This window comes from Panthera pardus, unplaced genomic scaffold, assembly GCF_024362965.1.
Source record: "Panthera pardus isolate Hobbes unplaced genomic scaffold, ASM2436296v1 HiC_scaffold_19, whole genome shotgun sequence".
Classification (NCBI taxonomy): Eukaryota; Metazoa; Chordata; class Mammalia; order Carnivora; family Felidae; genus Panthera; species Panthera pardus.
Genome location: NW_026526754.1, coordinates 14,626,069 through 14,649,157, shown reverse-complemented (window position 1 = coordinate 14,649,157; position 23,089 = coordinate 14,626,069). Strand labels below are relative to the sequence as shown.

Sequence of the window (23,089 nt, the reverse complement as noted above, 5' to 3'; positions counted from 1 at the left end):
TTATTTGGTAAAGAAAGAAAATTAAAACCAGACCTATGCAATCATATTCTGTAATTACAAATCATTTCATTTCAAATGCACTTGGGTGAAGGCATCTTATGAAGAGCTGATAGTAAATACATCACATTTTCCTTGTTTCTGTGGGAAGTCTCAAAGACACATAGGGCTTCTTTCCTGAAGAAGGGTTAGGACTAAGGACACCTGAATTGAAAATTTTATGAATGAAACTTAAAAATATAGAGCAAAGAATATATGAAATCTAGAAAGCCATGAAAGCTTTCTCACAAACATAGCCACCTCCAGCTACTTCCAAACTGATCCAAGCAAAATATCATGTCCTGTGTCTGTGAACCTGCTCATCAAAGAAAATGCCCCCACCTAAAATCATTGATACCATCACACAGAGCAAACTTACAGTGGAATTAAGTACTGGGAGAAGAGTGAAGATGGTGGAAAAGTAAGGGGACCTCAAGCTTGCCCTGTCCCGGGAACACAACTGGGTAAGTATCAAATCATTCTGAAAACCCAAGGTATCAATCCAAGGACTGAGAGAACAAAACTGCAAATCTACAAGTAAAAAAAAAAATGATGTGGATAGTAGGAGCTGGGGAGAGTTGATTTGGGGGAGATAAGAACTGCAGGTGCTGCAGAAGGGAGGGAGCCTTGCTTATGGAGACTACCACAAGTTATTATAAGCAGCAGAGTGCAAAATCTGAAGTTTTAGAATTTCGCCACCCCCTCAGTCATAACTAGCTTTGGAGTGCTTCTGTGGGAAGGGAGGGTGAAGACCCCGGAGCAGACGGTGTGGTCTGAGGAGCTGCTGAGTCACATGAGGAGAATCGTTCCCATGCTTGGGAGTGCAACTGGGAGAGGCAGCAAGGCCTCTCCAGGGACACAAGAATGGGTGGCTCCAATGACATGCACTGTTCCCAGGTATAGGAGCAGAGACACCTGCTGACTGGCTCAGAGAGCAGTGAGGCTTGGTATTTTGTGCTCCACTTTGCCATAAACTCCAAAAAGCCGCACAGTCATGTGACCACTTTCCTGGGACTGGCTGGAAAACAGCAAAAGTTCAGGGAGATCCTCCCCCAAAGGATCAGTCCCTAAAATTTAGAGTTTGAAAACCCAGCCCCACACCAGAGATAGAACACACAAGTACTGTGCCACCCGGCAGGCAGACCGCTCCAACACAGGGTGAAGGCAGGGATCTGACCAATGCCAGGGACACAAGGGGGGGTGATTGTTTGCTCTTCTGTTAGGGCTTGTTTAAGAGGGGCAGGTACACGCTGTCTGCTCCAGGAAGGAGAGAGAAGAGAAAAGCCATCCCCCACTTCCACTCCCTGCCCATCAGCACTAACCAACCTCAGTGAGCTAAACAGCACTACCAAGTGGTGACTGGAGCCACTTACACCAAGTTCTGCTGCCCTGCACCCGGCAGATACATAACTACTAGGGCAGGTCAGCCTGAGAATCAGTGCAACAGGCCCTTCCCCCAGAAGACAAGCACACACCTCTCACATGCAATAAGCCTACTGATCAGAGTGCTACAAAGCTTCAGTTCTAGGGGAAACAGGATCTAGCTTCGCTTTTATTTTCATTTTTTTATTTTTTAATTTTTCATTTCCATTTTTTTTTTTTTTACTTTTATTTTTTGGATCTAGCTTCCTTTAACAAGCAGACCAAAACAAACCTAGGATCTAGCTTTTTTTTTTTCTGGACAAACTGACAAGACAGAGGAATTCACCCCAAAACAAAAAAAAGAAAGAAGTAACAGCAGGGATTCAATCAATATAGATACAAGCATGATGGCTGAGCTAGGATTTTCAAGAATAATTAAAAAGATACTATCTTGACTTTAAAAAAAGCATAGAAGACACGAGAAAATCACCTACTATAGAGACACAAGAACTAAAATCTAGTCAGGACGAAATTAAAAAAGCTATAACCGAGATGCAAAACCAAATGAATGCAATAACAAGGATGGACAAAGCAGAGGAATGAATCAGTGATACAGAAGATAAAATTATGAAAAACAATAAAGCTGAGGGGCAAAGATTTATTTCAGCAAATTATACCTGAAAACTTCACTAATCTTGAGAAGGACACAGACACAGAAATCCCAGAACAACAGAATTCCCAATAAATTAAACAAAAGCCAGCCATCACCATGATATATCATAGTCAAATTCACAAAATACACAAAATACAGACAAGGAAAGAATTATGAAAGCAACAAGAGAAAAAAAGTCCTTAACCTACAATGGAAGACAGATCAGGTTTGCAGCAGATCTGTCCACAGAAACTTGGCAGGCCAGATGTAAATGGCAGGATATATTCAACATGCTGAATGGGAAAAATATGCAACCAAGAATACTTTATCCAGCAAGGCCGTCATTCAGAATAGAAGGAGAGACCAAGAGTTTCCCAAAGAAACAATAACTAAAGGAGTTCATGACCACTAAACCACCCCCGTAAGAAATATTAAAGGGGACTCTGAGGGGGTTGGGGGGAGGGAACCAAAAGCAACCAAAAAAAGGAACAGAGATCACCAGAAACACCAGCTCTATAGGTAACACAATGACACAAAATTCTTATCTTTCAATAATCACTCTAAATGTAATGTAAATGGACTAAATGCTCCAATCAAAACACAGAGGTATCAGAAGGGATTTAAAAAAAATAAAAAAACAAGACCCATCTATATGCTGTCTACAAGAGACTCACTGCAGACCTAAAGACACCTGCAGATTCAAAGTGAAGGAATGGAGAACTATCTATCATGCTAATAGATATCAAAAACAGCTGGAGTAGCCATACTTATATCAGACAAACTAGATTTTTAAACAAAGGCTGTAACAAGAGATGAAGAAGGGCATTATATCATAATTAAGAGGTCTATCCATCAAAAAGATCTAACAATTGTAAATATTTATGCCTCCAAATTGGCAGTACCCAAATGTATAAGTAAATTAATAACAAACATGAAGAAATTCATTGATAATAATACAATAATAGTAAGGGGACTTTAACACCCCACTTACGGCAATGGAAAGATCATCTAAGCAGAAAATCAACAAGGAAAACAATGGCTTTGAATGACACACTGGACCTGATGGACTTGATACATATATTCAGAACACTTCATCCTAAGTAGCAGAATACACATTCTTTTTGAGGGCACATGGAACATTCTCCAGAAGTGATCATATACTGGATCACAAATCAGCCCTCACCAAGTACAAAAAGATCGAAATCATACCATGCTATTTTCAGACCACAACCCTATGAAACTTGAAGTCCATCACAAGAAAAAATTTTAAAAGACTACAAATACACAGGAGCTAAAGAATACCCTACTAAAGAATGAATGAGTTAGCCAGGAAATTAAGAAATTAACAAGGACATGGAGGGGCACCTGGGTGGGTCAGTTAAGCACCTGACTCTTGGTTTCAGCAGGTCATGATCTCATAGTTCATGAGTTCAAGACCTGCACTGGGCTCTATGCTGGCAGCGCAGAGCCTACTTGGGATTCTCTCTCTCTCTCTCTCTCTCTCTCTCTCTCTCTCTCTCTCTCTCTCGCCTACTTGGGATTCTCTCTCTCTCTCTCTCTCTGCCCCCTCCCCTACTCACACAGTCTCTGTCTCTCTCAAAATAAATAAACTTTTTAAAAAAAAAAGTACATGGAAGCAAATGAAAATGAAAACAGGACATTCCAAAACTTTGAGGATGCAGCAAAGGCAGTTCTAAGAGGGAAGTATATTACAATACAGGTCTACCTCAAGAGGCAATAAAGGTCCCAAACACACAACCTAACCTTACAACTAAAGGAACTAGGAAAGGAACAGCAAATAAAGCCTAAAGTCAACAGAAGGGAAGTAAAAAAGATTAGAGCAGAAGTAAAGGATACAGAAACAAAAAAAGTAGAACAGATCAACAAAACTAAAAGCCGGTTCTTTAGAAGAATTAGTAAAATTGACAAACCCCTAGCCAGACTTAATAAAAAGAAAAAAGACCCCCAAAAATAAAATCATGAATGAGATAGGACAGATCACATCATAATTAACACTACAGAAATACAAATAACCATAAGAGAATATTATGAGCAATTATATGCCAACAAACTGAGCAATCTGGAAGAAATAGACAAATTCCTATCAAGTGCCAAAACTGAAACAGAAACTGAAATTTTTAACAGACCCATAACCAGCAAGGAAATTGAATCAGTAATCAAAAATCTCCTAAGAAACAAAAGTCCAGGGCCAGATGCATCCCCAAGGGAATTCTACTAGACATTTAAAGAAGAGTTCATACCTATTCTCAAACTGTTCCAAAAAACAGAAATGGAAGGAAAACTTCCAAACTTACTCTCAAGACTAGCATCACCTTGATTCCAAAACCAGACCAAGACCACATTAAAAAGGAGAATTACAGGCCACTTTCCCTGATGAACATGGATGTAAAAATTCCCAGCAAGACACTAGCAAATCGAATCCAGCAGTACAGTAAAAGAGTTATTCACCACGATCAAATGGAATTTATTCCTGGGCTGCAGGTCTAGTTCAATATTCAAAAATCAATCAACATGATATACCACATTAAAAGAAGACAGGTTAAGAACCACACAATCCTCTCAACAGATGCAGAAAAAGCATTTGACAAAATACAAGATCCATTCTTGATAAAAACCCTCAACAAAGTAGGGATAGAATATACCTTAATATCAGAAAGGCCATGTAAGAAAGACCTACAGCTAATATAATCCTAAATGGGAAAAAACTGAGAGCTTTCCCCCTAAGTCAGGAACACAACAGGGATATCCACTCTCACTCTCACCACTGTTGTTCAACATAGTGTTGGAAGTCCTAGACAACAAAAATAAATAAAAGGCATCTAAATTGTCAAGGAAGAAGTCAAATATTCATTATTTGCAAGTAACATGATACTCTATGTAGAAAATCCAAAAGACTCCACAAAAGAATTTCTAGAATACATGAATTCAGCAAAAATCACAGTATATAAAATCAACCACAGTACACCAATAATGAAGCAGCAGAAAGAGAAATCAAGGAATTGATCCCATTTACAACTGTACCAAAAAACTAAGATACCTATGAATAAACCTAACCCAAGAGGTCAAAGATCTGTACCCTATCAACTGCAGAACACTTATGAAGGAAATTGAAGAGGACACAAGAAGTGGAAAAACATTCCACGCTCATGGATTGGAAGAAGAAATATTGCTAAAATGAATATACTACCCTAAGCAATCTACACATTTAATGCAATCCTTATCAAAATACCACCAGCATTTTCACAGAGCTAGAATGAAAAACAAAAAAATCCTAAAATCCGTATGGAACTACAAAAGACCCCGGATAGCCAAAGCAATCCTGAAAAAGGAAAGCAAAGCCGTGAAGTGTCTGGGTGGCTTAGTCAGTTAAGTGTCCAACTCTTGACTTTGGCCCAGGTCATGACCTCACGGTTTGTGAGTTTGAGCACCGCATCAGGCTCCATACTAATGGTGCACAGCCTGCCTGGAATTATATTCTCTCTCTCTCTCTCTCTCTCTCTCTCTCTCTCTCTTTCCCTCTTCAGTGCTCTTTCTCTCTAAGGAAAGGAAAGGAAAGGAAAGGAAAGGAAAGGAAAGGAAAGGAAAGGAAAGGAAAGGAAAGGAAAGGAAAGGAAAGGAAAAAGGAAAGGAGAAAAGAAAGGAAAAGAAAAAAAAAGAAAAGAAAAGAAAAGAAAAAAACGAAACGAAAAGAAAAGCTGGAGGCATCATGATTCTGGACATCAAGCTCTATTATAAAGCTGTAGTCATCCAGACAGTATGGTACTGACACAAAAACGCATAGATCAATGAAACAGAATAGTAAACCTCGAAATGGATGCAAAACTATATGGTTAACTCATCTTTGACAAAGGAGGAAGGAATATTCAATGGAAAAAAGAGTCTCTTCAACAAATGGTGATGGGAAAACTGAACAGCAACATGCAAAAGAATGAGACTGGACCACTTTCTCACACCACACACAAAAATAACTTCAAAATGGATGAAAGACCTAAATGTGAGAAAGGAAACCATCAAAATCCTAGAAGAGAACAGACAGTCTTTGATCTTGTCCAGAGCAACTTCTTACTAGACACAACGCCAGAGGCAAGGGAAACCAATGCAACAATCAACTACTGTGACCTCATCAAGATAAAAAAACAAACTTCTGTACCGTGAAGGAAACAATCAACAAAACTAAAAGGCAGCCTATAAAATGGGAGAAGATATTTGCAAATGACATATCAGATAAGGGGCTAGTATCCAAAATCTATAAAGAACTTATCAAACTCAATATCCAAAAACAGATAATCCAGTTAAGAAATGGACAAAAGCCATGAATAGACATTTTTCCAAAGAAGACATCCAGATATGATGCTCAACATCACTCATCATCAGAGAAATACAAATCAAAACGTAATGAGATACCACCTCACACCTGTCAGAATGGCTAAAATTAACACAAGAGACAACAGGTGTTGGCAAGGATGTGGAGAAAGGGAAACCTTCTTGCACTGTTGGAATGAAAACTGGTGCAACCACTCTGGAAAACAGTATGGAAGTTCCCTAAAAAGTTAAAAATAGAACTACCCTAAGATCCAGCAACTGCACTATTAGGTATTTACCCAAAGGATACGAAAATACTGATTCAAAGGGGGTACAGGCACCGTGATGTTTATTGCACCATTATCAACAATAACCTAACTATGGAGAGAGCCCAAATGTCCATCGACTGATGAATGGATAAAGAAGATGCGGGGTGTGTGTGTATGTATGTGCATGTGTGTATGTGTGTGTATATAAATACAAATACATATATATACACATATAAAGATAAATACATGTTTATACACATATACATATACACACAAATATATATAACGGAATATTACTCAGCCATAAAGAAGAATGAAATCTTGCCCTTTACAATGATGTGGATGGAGCTAAAGTGTATTATGCTAAGTGAAAGAAGTAAGGCAGAGAAAGACAAATGCCGTAAGATTTCACTCATATGTGGAATTTAAGAAACAAAACAGATGAACGTATAGGAAGAGGAAAAAAGAAAAAGGAGAGGGAAACAGACCATAAGAGACTCTTAAAGATAGAGAACAAAATGAGGGTTGAGGAAGGGAAGTGGGTGGGGGATGGGCTAGATGGCTGATGGGAATTGAGGGCACTCGTGCTGAGCACTGGGTTTTGTAACTAAATGATGAATCACTGAGTTATACTCCTGAAATCAATATTGCACTGTATCTTAACTAGAATTTAAATAAAAATTTGAAAAGTAAAAAGGGAATTAAGTATAGAAAAAACCTTTAAACGTCTGACCTAACATCTTTCACTACATCTTTCTTCTACCATCTTTAATAAAAACTTACCTACACTCTTCTGATGATGTGTTTTTCCTTAGGGGATTCGTGGTCTGAATCATAAACCCCATGAATCAGAAGCACCCCATCACCACCACCACCAGGGCACAGGTTCAGGCTCACTCAACAGATGCTGTCTCCTCCAGACACCAAGTTCTCTAAGTAGCCCTGGTGCTAAGTGACATAAGCCAGTCACAGAAAGAAAGATATGGCACGACTCCCCTTAGGCAAAGTATCTAAAATGGTCAAACTCCTGGCAGCAGAGGGAGGTAGGTACCAGTAGCTGGGGGAGGGAGAATGGAGAATTACTGTTCAGTGTGAATAAAGTTTCACAGTTGTGTAAGATGAAAATGTTCTAGAGATCAGCTCTACAGCACTGTGCTCGTAACAATGCTAAGACTAGGCACTCAAATATTTGTTAAGAGGGTAGATCTCGTGCATGTGTTTTATCATACTAAGATAAAGAAATAATTTTTTTAAAAAAAATAAAGAACTTCCAAAATAATGAGAGTTCAGAACACATCTCTGAATTATCTGTGTAGTGCCAACTCTACTCATCATTTAGAGACAAAAGAGAGGTGGACACAAAAGCTCGGACAAGCACTGACGGGACATAAATAAAAGAGTATTCTCCAAGCAGGGCTTCTGAAGTATATTGCAGTGATTTTGAAGAAACAACGCTTCAATTGTTCTCACGCCCAGAAATAATCTTATTGAAGGTGAAGCTTCTGGGTGTCCGACAGCTCTTCACAAAAATGAAACATTTTCTGAGTACTTACAAAGGAAGAGAGTGCGATTTAGGCTGGGCTGCAAGAGTGACTGACTATAATAGACCTCAAAGAGAAAGCATCTACTACACAGCTTTCTTTCATCCCAAGTCTTTTTTATCCCAAATATGTTTTAAAGAATTTTTCTTAGACTCTTGCAAACAATTTCAACAATGACTAAACTTCCATTTTGCCAAATAAGCGGAGACGGTTTTATGAAAACAATGTAGAAAATAACCAGGCCGCTAGCAATTGGCTGACCCCTGGAAGCATTTCAGAAGTGTTTCAAGTGTCAGCTTCATCCTCTTGTGGTTTCATTTGTTATTATTATATTAGTGGGGGGGGGGGGGGGGAGGGAATGTCTTGTTATTTTCTCTTTTTTATTATCAAAGTGTTTTTCCTTTGGGGAAATAAAAAAACAAGACTTCCATGAAACACAGACATCCATGAAAATGAATTAAAACCATACACACCTAGATTGACTTCATGCTTACTTAGCCCTGTATTAGATTAATAAATGTTTAAAAAGAAACCTGGGGCTGGGGGAGGGGCAAAGAGGCACTCTTGACTCCACAAATGGAGTAAACTGGGTTTGAGTCTATTATGCTCAGAAAACTAGAAATGGCTCCTTTTCAAGTCCCTTAAATAAACTTACTTCGAAGAATATTGATTATGAACTAATTTTCCATTAGGCAATTAAGTATCAGAGAAAAGGCCTGTAAGGAGGGAAAATTAATTCTTCTGTTAAACCTCTTTCTCAACAATGGTTTCATTTCACTAAGTCATTTAAAATCTGTACAAAGACATTCTGTTTAAAAGATTAATATTTAGCTAATTTATAGTCATTTCCATCATAGGATCTTTAAGTCTTTGCATGTTTGTTTTTATCATTATTAATTTCTTCATCTCTTTTAACAATATATTCATTTACCATTGCTGCTATAATCAATTGCCACAAAATTAGTGGTTGAAAACAACACAAGTTTATTATCTTATGGTTCTGGAGGTTTTAAGTTTAAAAAGAACCACAATGTCCACAGAGCTGCACTCCCTTCTGGAGGATCTAGTGGATAATCCATTTCCTTACCTTTTTTAGCTTCTGAAGGAGGCCTGCATTCCGTGGCTGGTGGTCCCCTTCCCCCATCTTCAAAGCCAGCAACCCGGGGGTGGAATCCCCCTCCCGCTGCCAACTCTTTGGCTCTCTCCTCAAGTTCCCTTTTCCAATTTAAAAGACCCTTGTGATTATAATCCAAGATGACCCACCTATTTTAAGATTACTTGATTAGCAACCTAATTCTATCTATAATCTTTACTCCTCTTTGTCATGTAACCTAACATGGAATTTACCAAAAGATACAGACATCTGCAGATCAAAATTCCCATTCTATCAGTTATTAATCCTAAAAGTCAAAAGAGAGTGAAGTTTCTCCAAAATGGTTAAAATGGCAAATTCAACAATAATCAGAAGACTTCTTAATTTGTATGTAACTTCAGAAGTCCACCCACCCACCCAACTCCCTCCAATGAAAGTAGACGCTAGCAATAAATAGAAAGGTGTTCTGCTCACCAAAGATTGACATTTGGGATATGCAACTTTGCAAGTACAGGAGTTGCCAGGCCAGAGTGCATTCTCCTACCAAATAATGTTGTAAGAACTTGGAATGCCCTTGCCAACTGGGGATATCAATATGGAAATGAACAGGACCCAAGCAGGCTTGTGCCAAATAGTGTGAAGAGATGATGATCATCACCAACAGTTGAAAGAAACAAAAGAAACCTGAGAGAAAAGGCACAGTTTATGTGGACTAGTTAAACCCACAACATCCATAAGACTCTATTATCTTTCCATGGGGCACCTGGGTGGCTCAGTCGGTTGAGCATCCAACTTTGGCTCAGGTCATGATCTCACAGCTCTTGAGTTTGAGCCCCACGTCGGGCTCTGTGCTGACAGCTCAGAGCCTGGAGCCTGCTTCTGCTTCTGTGTCTCCCTCTCTCTGCCCCTAACCCACTCTCATTCTGTCTCTGTCTCTTTCAAAAATAAACAAACATTTAAAAAAAAATTTTTTTAACTCTATTATCTTTCCAATCATATCACTTTTTGTTCCACTCTGAATAGAATTCTGGAAATGCCATTTTCTGTCTTATCCCCCTCCTCCCTCCAGTACAACTCCTCTTTCCTAAACACCTGCCACCCCACCAGTATAGATCTTCAAGCCCTGCTCCCAGTGCCATCTAGGGCTAAGAGTGACTTGGGAAACCATAAAACATACCAGTGTCCTGACCCCCCTCAAGACCAAGTGAAGTCAGGAATTCTGGTCATGGGGCTAGGCTCTTTATTCTTTGAAGCTGCTCAGATGTTTCTAGTACATAGTCAGGGTTGACATTAGATCCCAGTGGGGCAGCTGCTCCTCAGGGGAAGGGTGGCAGGTTTTTCGGATTCTTCAAAGCAGGACATCAACAAGAAGACCAGATGCTACTGGCAACCACATCTCATAGTACAAACTGAATTTTTTTGCTTTTTTTTTTTTGCTTTTTTTTTTATTTCCACAAAGAGTAGAACGAAAGGCGGGGGTAGGGGGTAGTTAGGAAGAAGAGGAGTTAGAAAGACACTTGTTTCTCTGACACTTCCCCTAGTTGAACATAAATTGTCACCAAGAGAGAAAGATAGCTCTCTCTACTTACATAGTATGCTGGGGGAAATCGGAGGCTGCCCAGCATCCCATACCAAAGGACACATTTACTGTCTCAGATGACACTAAGACCCCAGGGAAGCCGACGGTTCTTAAGCCTTCCCAGCCTAAACACCCCACTTAGTGCTACATTTGCTTCATGTGGTGAAGGCAACTCTTTCCACGAACCCCATCCCATACCCTCAACTCACAGCAAGGCACAAGGTCTTCTCTATGATGATCCCATACCCCTCAAGAGATGGTCTCAATCTCCCCTCTGTTGGCCAGCAAGAAGTCAAAAATGGCAAAAAACAACACCGTTGATCTCACTTTTATTTCAATCTCTGATTTCTGGATCTGGAATCTGATCAAGATATGGGGATGGAGAGGGACTTCTCCTATCATAGCATGTGACCTCCCCAGAGCAAACAATTACATCAAGTATTTATTCACAGCCCTGGCTTTCAACTCACAAATGTTCTCGTCTATCAAAATATAGGAGCCCAAACTGTGCATTTCAAGGACAGCTGAGAGGAAAGCAGGGTGAACAAACCATGAAACAAACAATAGCCCTGACTCCAAGGTGACACAGCATTGGCTACTCGGTCTGTCTCATGGAGAAAACACAGAATGAAAAGACAGCGTGAGTATGAGGAAACACGTACCAACTCTGAGAAGTTCCTGAGCAGGTCAGAGATTGTTGTGTATGTGCTGTATCTCTTTATGCGGTATGTGTGGCATAGGTGGATCTGGGGGCTTCCACCCCTCCCACACACACAGTGCTTTGGAACAACCTTTGCCCAACATGGCTGTCAGGCATCCCACTACTGTCAGAACACAAACCCTACAGGGTTAAAGCTGTTCTGCAGTCATGTCCCATTGACTCCTCCATTCTCAAGTTCAAAACCTTGAACGACAAACCTAAGGAGATTCCTACTCCCTAACTTGAGAGTTTACCAGAAAGTGAGAAAGAGCCCTTCAGAGTTCAAGACAACAGTTTTACAGTGCCTACAGCTCTCCATCATGGAGCCCACCCCCTCCCTTATGTCCAAACACACCAGGAGAGTCACAGGCCAGTACCTGCCCCTGACCCTTCTTGCCAGAGAGGGTGGCTACTAACTGGGGGGATATGAGCAACTCACAGGCCATGAAACAGAAAAAATTAAAAAGAGCAATATAAACACAAGAAACACAAAAACTAAAGAATACTTATCATCTGAATTACTGAAACATATGGGATCAATATTTTTAATTTTTTAAATTTATTTTTGAGAGAGAGAGAGAGAGAGACAAAGTACAAGCAGGAGAAGGGCAGAGAGAGAGAGAGAGAGAGACAGAATCTGAAGCAGGCTCCACACTCTGAGCTGTCTGCACAGAGCCCAACACAGGGCTCAAACCCACCAACTGTGAGATCCTGACCCAAAGTCAGACACTTCACCAACAAGCCACCCAGGTGCCCCTATGGGGTCAAAAAATTTAAATAAATACAATAAATATCTCCTGAGACAAAACAAAGAATGGTAGGAACATCAAAGATAAACAAGAAAAGAAAGTCCCAAGTAGGGTTTAAATAGAATTAAACTCTTGTTAAATAATTGCATTACTTTGGAAATATAAAAAGTACTAGTTTAAACTTTTAACAAGCCAAGGATAAATACTGCAATCAACTGAAAAAGTTGACTAAAAACGAAAAATAATAAAAATATTGATTAATCCAAAGATAAAAAGGGAGAAAAACAAAGAGAAGGGAAAATAGAGAAAAAGCAAAATGGCAGACTTAGTAATAAGTAAATAACCAACAACTATAATTAAATGTTAATAAAATCAACATTGTACATAAAGCAAAGATTTTCATATTGGAGAGAAATAATAAAGCCCTACTGTATGCTGTTTACAAGGTATATGTTTTAAAACACAAAAGCTGTCTAAAATAAAGGGATGGGGAATGATATACCAAAAGTTTGTAACTAAAATAAAGCTGGTGTAACTATATTAATATCAGACTTTTGAGCAAGAAATATCACTTTATAATAAAAAGACATCTCTTAAGAATACAAAGATCATAAGGATGGTTTTATTGAATTTAGTCATAGTAAATTTATTTTTAATACACTGCTAATTTCTAATATTTTCTTTAGAACTTCATTGATACACATAGTCTTAAGAAAAAATGAGCTGTTGAAGAGGGTGTTTTTGTTTTTGTCAGTTGGTCAGTCTTCACAATGACATAAACAGGGACGCATCAGCAGTCTTCTCTGGAACAGTATTAAAGAGCACCAGGATAATAAAAGCTAACATTAAGCTCCTTTGGTATGCTTGGCAAGGCAATGAATGTTACATGTACTATCTCTTATCCTGGGGGGAATATGCTGCTCAGACCTGGAATTTGAAACTGAGTTGAGCTTCACTCTATTCCTGACTCAATTACTGCTTTATTATTAATCTATGGATCCTAAAGGAGCTACAGGCATACCTTTCTTGTTTTCCTTAGAAACATGGAGGTATTAAGGCTATGCATCAGGCCACTGACACTATTGCTATAATGTGACACTTGCAATAATAAGTAAACACGAATATTTTCTGAGTTATCAATAAGCTGAATTATCAAACTAGTATGAACTTCATTACTCTTACTAATACTCCTGAGCGGGGAGAGGGAAAGGACTAGTGCTCTGACTTGAAGGATTATTTCAAAGGATTTTATAGTATTAAGATGGAAAAAGTGGATGAAAATTTTCAAAATCTCTCTTTTGAAAAATACACATGAAACCAGTTGTTCTTAAATTTGTGCATCCACCAGAATCCCCTAGTAGGCTTGTGAAAACAGATTTCCGGAACTCACTCAGGAGTTTTTCAGTCAAAAGGTCTGGAATGGGACTTGTTAATCTGCATTTCTAACAAGTTTCCAGGTGATGCTGGATGTTTTTGGTCCCAAGACCAGACTTTGAAAAAGCCACCACTTTAAACAAATGAAGAGCCCCACCTGGAAATTATCTCATCTCCAGTATCTGAGCGATTTTTTTCCTAATCTAAAACACTGAATTAGTTTAATGTGAATGAGATTTCTTCCACATTAAAAGCTAACAAACAATTGGATATTTTCCATAAAACAACTGTTGGTACAGATCCAGTATCCGGAAACCCTCTATGTCTCTATCTCACACCTGGGCAGGGACCTGCAGTGTTGAAATATAATAGTGCTCCACAATTCTCCTTCAAAATTCTAGAGAGTCCCCGAAGGTGAATATTACTATGGCATTTGGCCTTTCAAATTAGTTTGCATCATTGCATTTTATGCTACTCCCTACTCTCATGAACACGGAGTCTCATTAAAGTAGGAAAACACTGTAATTGAAAGCGCCCAGAGAAGCCAAGGGTATCCACAAGACACAAATACTTGTCTTCTCCCTTATTATCTGATGTTTAGTGTATCCAACTTACAAAAGGAAATGGATGTAAACAAAAACCCTAAGAGCAACAACAAGTTAGGAAGAATGTCAAGTGGGACATAAAGACACGGTATCTTGAGACAGGCTGGCATTCAGTGCAGCAGAACAGAGAGTAGTCCCTCTAGAGAGGTACCTGATAGGACACATGCAGTACAAAAAAGTGCAGAGGCTAAGAAAAGGAATAGGACAGGACAATTAATGACACTGCACCCAGATCAGTAGGGGGACATAATTATAACAGTATTGACCAGGACACGTTAAATAAGTTCTACAGACCTGCTGTACAACATTGCACCTAGACTCAGTGATACTGTACTCTAAAAACTTTAAGAGGTAGATCTCATGTCAATTGTTCTTCCAAAAATAAAAGTAAAATTAAATATATATATATATATATATATATATATATATATATATATATGTATGTATAAAGATGAGATATTAGCATGAAACATCAGTAATTCCAATTTGTAGATAGGATCTTGGCAGTGCTAGATGTGGCTGTTTCACTCACACATGGTTCATCTTCCAAGGGTTTGAAAAAACGGAGAAATCACCAAGAGTCATCAAAAGTGGGGAAATCACAGGGTGCCATGTGAATGAGAAAGCTTTGGAGAGAATCTATGGGGAGGACGTACAGCGGCTAAGCCTTTGTACTATAGGGTAGACCCGCTACCCATGCACACACTTGTGACTGCCTTATTTAAATTCAAGTTGTCTTTCTCTCCAGGACCCTTGAAATGATGAAGATCCTTAAATATTATTGCCTTGGTTTTCCTAAATTCACACTGGTGTTTTTACAGGTACCCGGCCAGATACAGATCATATATGATAAAACTGTTTAAAATGCACTTTGCATGGTTTGCTTGAAATAAACTACAGTGCAGTCAAACTTGAGTGAGAAATCTACAACATGTGAGAAACAAAATATTTCCAAAACAGTAAGAAATAAGAAATATTACAACCATTCTGCTTGTCATTTTAAGTTATTTACGTAAAGAAGTTGAAAAGGACCACCACTTGCAAAAGAACAGCAGATCATTTTTCCCCCTCAGTGTGGCTAAAAAAAATTTTTTTTAGAAAATTTGGTATTTTTTTACACTTTTTTTTAAATACTTTTGAGAGCAGGGCAGAGAGAGAACGAGCCGGAAAGGGGCAGAGCAAGAGGGAGACAGAGAATCCAAAATGGGCTCTGTGCTGACAGCATGGAGCCCAATGCAGGGCGCAAACTCACAAACCCACGAGATTATGACCTGAGCTGAAGTCAGACACTTAACCGACTGAGCCACCCAGGCATCCCCTGGTATTTTGACAATATTAAAACCATCAGAACCAAGAAAATTCTTACTTTGGTTGAATTCATAGAACTGTCAGTAATATGCTTTAGAAATTAAATATGTGCATCTCACAGGTAAAATCACAAGGAGCAATGTTTGAAATCAATTTACAAAAATGGTGATTTAACACAAAATTAAACAGTCCTTTTTTTGTGACTGTATCTGAACAATGTCTAAAAATTTTATATCAGCTCCAAACAATATCCACACTTGATCTGATTATGTTACCGTATCTTCAAGTCTTCAGTCACAGAAAAAAATTCTTTCACTTACCATCTTTGTGTCTTTGTAGGGTACTTACCATCTTTGTAGGGTACTCCTGTTCCCCTTTTAATTATGCAAATTTTCAAACATAACCACAAGTACACAGAACACTCTCATCACCCAGCTTTAATATATATTAACATGTGACCAGCTTCAATTTATCTACTGACCCACATATTTTAACCAAAATATTTTTTTATTTTTTTATTTTTTTTATCTTTATTCATTTTTGAAAGACAGAGAGAAACAGAGCACAAGCAGGGGTGGGGCGGAGAGAGAGGGGGACACAGAATCTGAAGCAGGCTCCAGGCTCTGAGCTGTCAGCACAGAGTCCGACACGGGGCTCGAACTCATGAACCGTGAGATCATGACCTGAGCAGAAGGCAGACGCTCAACCAACTGAGCCCCCGGGTACCCCATTTAGCCACAATATTTTAAAGCAAATCCCACAGCATGGTATTTCAACTGTAAATACTAGTATGCTTCTTCTCTAAGGCTATTTTGAAATAATCGCCATACTTTAAGTCAGTTATGCTAAGTGAAATAAGTCACACAGAGAAAGAGAGATACTGTATGTTTTCACTCTTAGGTGGATCCTGAGAAACTTAACAGAAGAGGAAGGGGAAGGGGAAGGGGAAAAAAAAGTTACAGAGAGGGAAGGAGGCAAACCGTACGAGACTCTTAAAAACTGAGAATAAACTGAGGGTTGATGGGGGGTGGGAGGGAGGGGAAAGTGGGTGATGGGCATAGAGGAGGGCACCTGTTGGGATGAGCACTGGGTGTTGTATGGAAACCAATTTGACAATAAATTTCATATTTTAAAAGTCAGTAATTTTTTAATATCATGAAATTTTTGTTTCTTTCTTTTAATCAGGATCTCTCAATGTCCACATACTATATTGTTATATCTTTTAAGTATTATTTATTCCACTGATTTGTACTATCTAATGTTTCACATTCTGCATTTGACTGATTACTTCCTCGTGGTGTATACATTAACTCTCCTGTCTGCTGTATTTCCTACAAACTGACAGGTAGATCTTAGAGGACCTGAGGTAGTCAGGCTCAAGTGTTTTGACAACATACTTCATATGTGGTGCTTTTACTTCCTATTACTTCTTATCACTGACCCTATGATAGCTGGTTGCCTCATATTTAATGATGTTAAGATGTATCAGTAGGTTCAGATGATGTTAGTCCACCCTCATTTTAAAATTTCCAATCAAGTGTTCCCCTAATGATTTTAGGATTCACTGTGATTACTGCCCAGACCCACTATTTCATCCCAAGTTTCAAAATGTGATTTTACAATTCTATCATTCTTGGGGTGTCTAAGTGTCTTAGTTAAGAGGCGACTCGATCTCAGCACAGGTGTTCATCTCAGGGTCGTGAGTTCAAACCCCACTTTGGCTCTGCTGAGTGTGAAGCCTACTTAAAAAAAAAAAAAAAAAAAAAAAAAATATATATATATATATATATATATGTATATATACACACACACACACATACACACCACACACACACGTACATATATTCATATATTCTATCACTCTTATTTATGTATTCATTTGTTGAATTCCAATAAGGATGAACCATCCTCCCAACTTGTTACATTCCATTTTAAGATTTTTTTCAATTCTTCTAATGTAAAGAATATTTTCCTATCTATAGAAGTAAAAAATATTTCTTGTCCTATTTTTGGATGTGTAGCCATGATGTAGTTGAGTGCCTGGGGAATGTTAAATAATGCCAATAATGAGCCAGATCATCCCAATGCATAAATTATCCTCGGGCTTACATCCCTTACTTTAGAAGCTTCATTAATTGCTTTAGCAGCATTAACTTTTAAAGGCCATTGGGGTCCCATTAAGTTACAGTTATATTATGTCTCCATCCCAGATGTCTCTCCCCAGAGAGTAGTTTGTGTGTTAAGAGAACTGGGGGTGACAAAAGAGAGAAAGCACCACTTTTAGTTGTAAGTTAACTCAAAAGAGTAAGTTTTGCAAGAATAACCAGAAAATCCATTTATTTAAAGCTTCATAAAATTTGACTGAAGTACTCTTAATAGTCTAGCTATACTCTTAAAAACCATGGCCAATTTTTGCAGCTTGATGAAGCACAGTGCTCATGAGGCCCAAGTTTGCTCCCACTGGATGGGCTAGTTAACATCTTGAGGAAAACAGGAAACAACTCTGGGATTTCTGCACCCTGACTCTGGTGGCTGCCTTGAAAAATGCATGTCATTAAACTTGGAACAGTAGAGAAAGACAACGCATACATTTAAACAACACTAGCAAAGACTCAAAGGAACAACATCAACTAGAATACATTCAGAATAAAAGAATATGCCTTTAGCTCCCATGAAGCCTTCCCTCTGGTGGATTCATGATAATTCTTCCAAATATTTCTATATACACCTTCCCTTTTAAAAATACACTCCTTCCAAACTCACAGAATTATCTTAACAGCACATCACCTCAAAATACAATTCTTTCTCTTTTTTTTTTTTTTTTCATTCATTAATCAGGCTTCTCAAAAGACTAATTAGGCTTCTGCTTAAAAGACAGACACAGAGACCCAGAGGAGGAAGAGAGAACTGCAGGCAGAAGGAGCAAGCATATTAGAGGAACAGGATCAGAGCAAAACAGAGCCAGGGAAACCAGAGGAATTGCTTTAAGAAATCAATGATTTTTTTTTCCTTTCATCCGAAGCCAAGGAGGAAAGATGACCAAGCAGAATGGGCGAGTTGAAGTGTCTGGGCCTGCAGAACATCGCAGAAAGAGAAACAGTTGACTTTGCAGACCCCTGACAGGTTGTACACACAGAAGCTCCAGATACGCCAGAGTGGACTCCTCCAGAAATTAGGAACTTGTCTGAAAATTTACTCACAGAGCAAGTGGGACCTAAGATTTTCTCCCCAAACCAGAGAAGCCTGTTGCTCACTTCCCCTTACCACACAAAAGAACCCCAAAAGGTTCCATAGAATGTTGTGGAGTTCATTCTGGGGTGAAAATACACTGGTTCTCTGCTATCTTTCTGAGCACCACAGTGTACACATTCCTGGTCCTAAGCAAAAACTAATGATACTCCTTGGAAATGAGATAAATGGAAAGGGGGTTACTTTATTTAATGATCAACTGGCTAGTCGGCTGTCTCCCTATTTTTCCTTCTAGGATTTGTTTCGGTCCTTTGGAAGTAAAACTTGGAACTCTTTCTGCCTACCACACTATGATTAGATAAAGAATCCAAAACCACATTTCCCCTGTATTAACCTATTTTATTTTCTCCATTATCACTGTGGTCCCCCTATTTAAGGGAGCTTTTCATTTTTCTTATTATTTTTATTTAAATTCCAGTTAGTTAACATACAGTGTAATATTAGTTTCAGGTATACCATATAGAGATTCAACACTTAAAATACCCAGTACTCATCACAACTGCACCCCTTAATACTCATCAGCTATTTACCCATCCCCCTACACACCTCCCCTCTGGGAACCCTCTCTATAGTTTGTTATCTACAGTTAAGAGTCTGTTCCTTGGTTTTCCTTTTTTTCCCCATGTTTGTTCGTTTGGTTTCTTAAATTCCACGTATGAGTGAAGTCATGTGGTATTCGTCTTTCTTTGACTGACTTATCTCGGTTAGCCTAATACTCTCTAGCTCCATCCACATCATTGCAAATGGCAAGATTTCATTCTTTTTGATGACTGAGTAATATTCCATTATATATACATATATACAACATCTTCTTTATCCACTTTATCCATTCATCAGTTGGTGGACATGTGGGCTTTCTCCATAGTTTGGCTATTGCTGATAAATGCAGCCATAAAGGTTGGAGTACATGTATTCCTTTGAGTTAGTATTTTTGTATCCTGTGGATAAATATCTACTAATGCAATTGCCGGATCACGGGGTAGTTTGATTTTTAACTTTTTGAGGAATCCTCATGCTGTTTTAAGGGAGCTTTTTCTTTTCCAGGGTGGCATAAAGCTTTTCAACAATTTTATTATGTGGTAATAAAAATAAATTTTCAAATCTAAACAGTAATAAAATAATTATTAAACAACTATCCATGTGTCAAGATTCCAGGGACAAAGAGAATGCTCCTTAGCCCACAGATTAGAAATTTCAAAGAGGGCACCCGGCAGGCAGGGTTTGTCCTCGTGTGTTCATCAGCTTTACGTTTCAGGAATTACAGAAGCCAAAGTATTCTCCATTAGTATGCATTTAGGACATCTGTCTTCAGTTTACATTATGCAAGTGCATGTTAAAGAGAGCGAAAGCAGGTTTTACAGATACATACAGAACTCTGAAGAAAGAGGTAAATCAAGTTATTAAATCAATATTTGCAAAATGTCACTGCAAGTAGATAATCCTGGGAATTTTAGCTCAAATATGAATTCAGAGAAGACGACATTTGCTAGGGGTTTATCTGCAAAGATCAAGAGTCTGGTTCACATTATGGATTTGAGTAAGTCACAAGGGAAAAGTTGGCTATGGAAGCAGGACACAGCCATTGCTATGGTCTGAATGTTTATGTTCCACCAAAATGCGTATTTTGAAATCCTAATGCCCGATATGATAGTATTAGGAGGTGGGCCACTGAGAAATGCTGAGGTTATGAGTGCCTCAGAGCCCTTGTGAATGGAATTAGTGCCATTATAAAAGAAGCCCCAAAAGCTCCTAGCCCTTTTCACCATGTGAGAATACAATAAATCTATCGTTCAGATGAGAGCCTTCACTTGACCATGCTAGCACTCTGATCTCACATTTGCAGCCTCCAGAACTGTAAGAAATAAATCTATGTAAATTCTAAGCCACCCAGACAGTGGTATTTTGTTACAGCAGCCTGAACGTACTAAGACAGCTATTACAAACTTTAGTACCTCCATCTCTCAAAACCCATGGCTGATCTTCAGGAAAATAAAACAATATTAACAATAGATTTTCTCTGAAAAACTAGTATTTTCAAATGCTTCCATTGACTTAGATCCTTCTGAAGGGTTAGATTTTTGCTATTTTGACTCAGAGTTGCCACTGCACAACACATTATATACATTAAAATAATTATTATCAGAACATATGCAAGCAATCTTACATACAGACTCTCTTTGAGCAGGAGTTGTTTTGTTTGTGTTTATTTGGTTATGCTTTCTTTTTAGGAAGGGGGGAAATATTATCAAAATTGAAGCTTTGAAGAGAAATGGATAACTATTATTTTAGAGATCAGTTCTACTTGAATAGAGACAACATCCAGAAACCACCCCCTTGCATATTTCCCTTTCCAGTCCTCCCTCTCCCTCTCACACACCCAACTTGATCCATGTAACGGGACATGGCCCCAACTTTCAATACAAAGAGTCTCATTTTAGTTGCAATGGCTAATCCCAGACTTGGCTGTTCTGTGATGATTCTGAAACCACCTCTGACCCTGCAAGAGTGTGCATTTGTGTGGAAGAATCTTCCATTGTATTATCTTTACCCATTGAAAAACCTAAACATCTTTGAATAATTCTAGGTTATTGTCACCTTGTCTTATCTTCTTAGACTGAACAATTCCCTCTCCATCTATATGGTTACCTTAAATGTATTCATAGAGTGACAGTGTGTTTCCCCTGAGCTTCTTTCTTTGTACCTGATGATTGCCTTGCTGGAGGGAGGCAGATGGAAAGGAATCATGCATTCTTCACCCTTTAAAAAGTAAAGCAACTCAGATTTAAGATGTCACACTGTTTTATTGGAAAGTATAAAAAGAACTGTTTTACGGTGTCATTACAATGACACGGTGCAAGGGCTGGCTCTAAAAAATACCACTACCTTGGGAGACCAAATAGTTTAAGGCAGAAACTATCAAACGATCTCATACTAAACTGTTTATCCATCAATTGAGAATGGAATTGTTTTTTTCTAATGGAGTGCTATGCCTTGTTATTGATTTATTGAATACTGCAATCACCACTGTGAAAATTAATACTGAAGGGAAAATTCATGTGTCATTTGATGACCTAGTTAGGGACACATGTTCAAGATTGAATAAAATATAATCCTAACAGTCAGAAATAAAAACATTACTGGGATATTTTATCTCCACCCTAAGTGGTGGAGTTGGGGTTTAGGTGCCCCAAAATGTATAAAGTAACTAAAATATGCTTTACATGCCTGTGTTTATTTAATGATTACTCCCTTGAACTGCCCAATCAAAAATTCAGACAGAAAAATAACTCTTAATTCCCAACAGTGTTTACCTTAAAAAAAGACATCTTTTGGTTTTTTGGTTTCTTAGGGGTTTTTTTAACAGTCTTAATTCACCTATACAACTAGATTCTTAGAAACACCTTTTATTTATGTGCCTTTACATAGTATATTTCATGCATCACAGGGTGGTGAACATATTCTTTCAATGAACTATCACTGTCCTTATTCATATATATAACTAGCACTTTTAGAAACATCTTTTATACATATGTCTTTACATCATTTATTCCATGTACCACGGTGTGATGAACACATTCTTTCACCAAATACAATCCTTATTCACACATTAACTATCATTTCAAAAGTAAAAACAGACAAGAGGGGCTAAACTAATAAAGTTCTGCACAACAAAGTAAACAATCAATAGAGTGGAAAGGCAACTTACAGAATGGGAGAAATATATGCACTGTATGTGATAAGCAGTTAATTTCCAAAATATATAAGGCAGTCCTACAACAAAACAGCAAAAACAGCAAAAAACAAAAAAAGCCAAATTTTAAAAATGGGCAAAGGACTTGAACAGACATTTATCTAAAGAAGACATACAAATGACCAACAAGAATATGAAAAGATGCTAAACAGCACTAATCATCAGGGAAATGCAAACCAAAACCACATTATCACCTCACCACCTGTTAGTATGGCTATTGTCAAAATAATAATTACTATTATTGTTGTCATTGTCGGAAAGAATGTGGGGAAATTGGAATGTTTGTATTGTACACTGTTGATAGAATATAGAACTGTGCAGCCCTATAGAAAACAGTACAAAGGGTTCTCAAAAAGTTAAAAATAGAACTATTATATGATCTGGCAATCTTCTGAATTAAAATCAGGATCTTCACTCCTATGTTCACAGCAGCATTATTCACAACAGGCAAGATTTATAAACAACCTAAATATTCATCAATGATGAATGGATAAAGAA

The 23,089-nt window shown here is 38.2% G+C and overlaps 1 protein-coding gene across 1 annotated transcript in view; it reads right to left on the bottom strand.

The window, feature by feature from the left end:
- The window catches only part of LOC128778184 (uncharacterized), a 31,828-nt gene extending 9,048 nt beyond the window's left edge, over positions 1-22,780 (bottom strand). The window contains exons 1-2 of the mRNA XM_053906685.1: positions 22,547-22,780; positions 21,487-21,597 (exon numbers count right to left, since the gene is read on the bottom strand). The gene's annotated coding sequence lies outside the window, so the exon portion shown is untranslated. The remainder of the gene's footprint in view (positions 1-21,486; positions 21,598-22,546) is intronic.
- Positions 22,781-23,089: the final 309 nt, after the last annotated feature.